Genomic DNA, 4,947 nt, shown 5'->3' on the forward strand with positions numbered 1-4,947 from the left:
AACCGGGACCAATAGGCATCCACGCGTCAGCATTTCAGGGGCTGGGGTTTTTGTTTTTTTTAAAGGGGGGTTGGGGGTTTTGGGGGGTTAATTTAGGTGTTTCATATATTGTGTTAGCTAGCTAATTAATAGAGAGAAGTGTCCTCTCTTATCTCCGTGCTTGGTCGACGCTACGTACTATATACGTATGGAGAGGACTAGACACGCTAGCTAGTAAGCAAATGAAGGAAACAGAAGATCGTCATGAACATATGCATACAGAGAGAAGTGATATTGACCACCTCTCCTTCTCCGAGAGATTGGTCGAACAATAAGTTCTCGTATATCTATCCGACACTACCGGATACATATATACAATAATTATCTCTTACAATATAATCTCCTAATTAAATTGTAAGAACACAGGGTCCACATAGTATTCTCCGTTTTCAGCGATCACGTGGTCAAGGAAGAATGCCGCCAATTCCTATTGAATTGCTCGCATACGATTTGGTGCTAGGAGTTCATCCCGCATCCGAAAGATCTAATTTTAAGAAGGAGGTCAATACATATATATATGAATAAATGAAACTCGACACAAATGATGGTAATAAAATAAAATTCTGAATATTATTGCTTACGCACTTCATATTGTTCGTCAGAGTAGCCCCGCTCACAGGTCGTGTAGCGGATGGACTCGCAAACGTAGTATCCACAGTAATTATTCCCGGGTTTCTGCCACAACCACTTTACAAGAAATAGAGGTCAATCAAACTGATAAGCAAGCATGCTAAATGGTATTGATGAAACTAGCGCTTGAATCACTAGGAGATGCGCGGAACATGCTACTATAGTACTTACTTTCGGGTGTCTAAATTGCAGCTTCTTCGGCAGTCCCGGAGCTTTTTTGGTGAATTTTCTCCAAACCCTGCCAGACAAAGAAAATAATTACTTGATATGAAGAAATGAACAAAGTTGCTGATATGGTGGATAATGATCAATTTAACTTACTTCTCGAGCATTTGAGTCATGTCTGCATAGTCCTGGGGATCTTTTCGTCTCGAGTCTAAGACGGTTACTACTCCCTGCTCAAGCTTAATCTCTAGGAGAATATAGTGGAAGCTGCGCACGCATGCATAAGTCATCAATTACATTACTATAACCTGGACTAATAAGGGAAATCGAATATGCACAAGACAGTAACACTCACTTGAAGTTGTAAGGAAAGAGTATTATATCTTTGTTTTCATTTATTACCAACGATCGTAGCAAGTTGGCCTCGGTATTTTCGGCATGATATTTAACCTCAGTTGCATCTATGAGATTTGTGTTAATGAACCCAATATCACCGATTTGTCTTTTCTTCAATTCGGCGATCTTCAATCTGCATAATATAGTGAGGATAATTATAAATACATGCAATGAAAGAGCTGACCTATATAGAGAGACTTAATGATAGAAGTAGTACTACTTACAGACAGTAGCAAGTGATCGTTGATTTATCGAGGGCCTTTTGATTGAAAAACTGGAAGAACTCCTCAAATGGAACATTGAACAGTTCAATTCCAACGAGGTCATGCTCCGGTTTAACTCGCAGCGTCAAAGTATTCCTCCCCCCAGACTCTCTGCAGGTTTTCATGTACCAATCATGTAATCTTCGCATCATCGTTGTTAGAGATCTTTCATCTTTGACGAGAGGCTTCCCGTAATGGTATTTGTGTTCGTCCACCTCCAAGATTTCATAATGTACATCGTCGGGCAGGTAAATCCAAGATTGCTATAACCGGGCACCATCCTCGGATCTGCAGCGACGATGTCGCTAGACACCTTGAGCGGGGGGCACGATTGGTTCGCTTGTTCGCCGAGCTGGGCAATTTTTTTCCCAGCTCGTCGTTCTTTTAACCTTTGATCACTGACAGTACTTCCCGACCGCTCTGCTTCAGCAAATGTCTTTGCAATAATGCACTCATAGTTGCCTCTCGGCGGAGACTTTGGTGGTTTTGTCAGGGCAGCCAGAGTGCGCTTCGCTTTCACCGGATCTACCTTCTCCTCCGGAGGTGGATGTTTCTTTGCTTTCACCCCTTCAAAGAAGTTCGTCACTTCGGCTCGCACGATCTTCATGGTTTCCTCCTCGGTCCTCTCGTATGGTAACTTCTCTAGAGTCTTCAGAGAAGGACCGAATCTGTATTGCCTCCCGCCTTTGGCTGTACTGCTAGACGCTGGCAGAGCAGACAGAGCGGCTGCGGCTGTCTTCTTTCCTTGCTTATGAGGCGGAGGAGAAGGACTACGACGCGCCGGAGCAGCCGGAACGGCGGCGGGTCTCTTCCGCCCTTGCTGACGAGGCGGGGAAGGAGGAGGTTGGCTGCTCTGGCGCGCCGGCGCAGGCGAAGAAGGAGGCGGAGTGCCGCCACGCGCCGGAGAAGGAGGCTGAGTGCCCTGATCACTCGCTGAAGGAGGAGGCAGAGGAGGAGGTGGAGTACCGCCACGCACCGGAGAAGGAGGTTGAGTGCCCTGATCACTCGCCGGAGGAGGAGGCGGAGTGCCCTTACTCGCCGGTGGAGAAGGTTAATGAGCTCCTTCCGCCATAGGCATGAGGTCTTCAGAGCAGAACCCAGCCGAGTCTCCCCTTCACCTGTAGGGTGGTCAAGCTGGAGGTCCTCAAATCCCTCCGTTATTTCATCCACCATCACCCTAGCATATCCTTCTGGAATCGGCCGGCAGTGGTAGGTTGCGCCGGGTTCAGGAGGTAAAACAGAGCCAACAGCCGCCTTGACTTTGAAGTTCTGCCATTGCGTCATAAGGTGGCAATGTTGAGACTCCGTCATAGCATCCACGGGGTAGCTAGCAGGAGCCGTCAAGACATGCTCCGGCTGAAGCAGCTCGGTGGAAGCCACGCTGCTTCTCCGCTGAGATGGCGGGGTAGCTTCGGGGTTAGTTTCGGCATGTCGATTGCCGTCTCGTTCCTCTAGCGCTTGAACCCTTTCGTGCAACTTCTGAATTTGGGTCTGCTCCACTTTTTTCCTCCTCTCCTGGCTTTTGTAACCGCCTGCGTCTGGAAAACCAGCCTTCCACGGAACGGAGCCTGGCGTGCCTCGTGTCCGTCCAGGGTGCTCAGGATTCCCGAGGGCCATTGTGAGCTCGTCATTCTCTCTGTCTGGAACGAACATCCCTTGCTGCGCTGCATCGATATGGTGCTGAAGCCTCTTGACTGGTATTCTCAAAAGCTCGTCCGTCCAAACGCACTTCCCTGATACAGGGTCCAATTTTCCGCCAGCCCCGAAGAACCAAGTCCGGCAACAGTCTGGCCAGTTCATTGTCTGTGGTTCGATCCCTTTATCAAGCAGATCATTCTCAGCCTTGGCCCACTTAGGCCGGGCTTTGAGGTAGCCACCTGACCCCGTGCGATGGTGAAGCTTCTTCTTCGCAGCATTCTTCTTGTTTGTCGCTGACATCTTCTTACTCTTTTTCGATGTCTTGCGGGCCACAAATGCGGGCCAGTGATCTCTGATCTTCTCATGCCGGTCGATGAATTCTGGTGTCTCTTCTTTGTCGACAAATGTTTTCAGCTCATTCTTCCACCTCCTGAATAGGTCTGCCATCTTTTTAAGAGCATGAGACTTGATTAATTGCTCTTTAACTGGCTTCTCCGGATCCTCCTCTGGCGGTAGGGTGAAATTTGCCTTCAGCTCAGTCCAAAGATCATCTTTCTGCATATCATTGACATAAGACACCCCAGGGTCTTCCTTCTTAGGCTTATACCATTGGTGGATGCTGATCGAGATCTTGTCCCTAACAAGAACCCCGCACTGAGCAGCAAATGCTTCCTTTGTCCGGATGGGTTCAATTGGTTGGCCGTCGCGCGCGATTGCTGTGATCTCAAACCTTTCATCCGAGCGCAACTTTCTCTTCGGGCCTCGTCTCTTTACCGAAGTTGTGCTCGATCCAGAGGGCTAGAAAAAAGAAGAAAGACGAGAGTTAATTAATATGTGTACACACCAAAACAATGAATGCATCAATTAGCTAGTCAGCACAGGCTTAACTAATATATTTACCTGGCCGGACTCTGTTCGGTCACCGGAGCAGTCACCACGGGCTCCTTCTTGCACCAGCATTGGGTCACCGGAGCCATCATAATCATGTCTTTCCTCCTCCACTCTCCGATCACCGTAGCCTGCTTCTTCACCCTGTTCTTCCAGACCATCATTATCGTTAAGATACGACAAGACATCACCTCCGGCTAAGATTATGTCCCCCAACACCTCTTCTGCTTCCTCGTCTCGTACGTGCTCCATTGTTTCTGCAAATATTACAACATGGCAATTATTACACAAACATGACAGCAGGTGGATATATTAGTGCAAACGTAGACCTAGCTTATTCCGGGTTTGGGGTGGCCTCGGCAACGCTTCAAGGGTAGGGGCGCAGCGGGATGGGGTAGGAGACCGACATCGTTTTTTTCTACGGTTTGGGTGTCCTCGAGAGTTTTGGTCGAGCGAGAGGGCCGGGGGGTGCTCCCGTGGTATAAGTTACCACGGTCGAGAGGGGGTATATATATCGACCGCACATCATGTCGAAGTTATTTTGGAATGGAGTTCCCGATAAAATGTTGTCGGGGAGGGGGTATCGACCTCCCCTCATGTTGAAATTATCGGGGAGGGGGTATATCGACCCCCACCCCCCTCATCATGCATATATAGCTACCACATACATATATACATTGAAAAAAATTACATATATACAACAAAAACATTAATACACATATGAACAAAAAAATACATATATGAACAAAAACATGTTGTGAACAAAAAAATTAATGTAATAAATCTAATAAGAAATTAATCTAATAAAAAACATGCTCTGAACTTACATATAGCCACATACATACAAATATACATTTTATATATATGAACAAAAAATTAATCTGATACAAAATAAAAACAGAGCCGGACCAGCGCGGCGGCTCACAGC

This window comes from Triticum aestivum, chromosome 5D (genome assembly GCF_018294505.1).
Source record: "Triticum aestivum cultivar Chinese Spring chromosome 5D, IWGSC CS RefSeq v2.1, whole genome shotgun sequence".
Taxonomy (NCBI): domain Eukaryota; kingdom Viridiplantae; phylum Streptophyta; class Magnoliopsida; order Poales; family Poaceae; genus Triticum; species Triticum aestivum.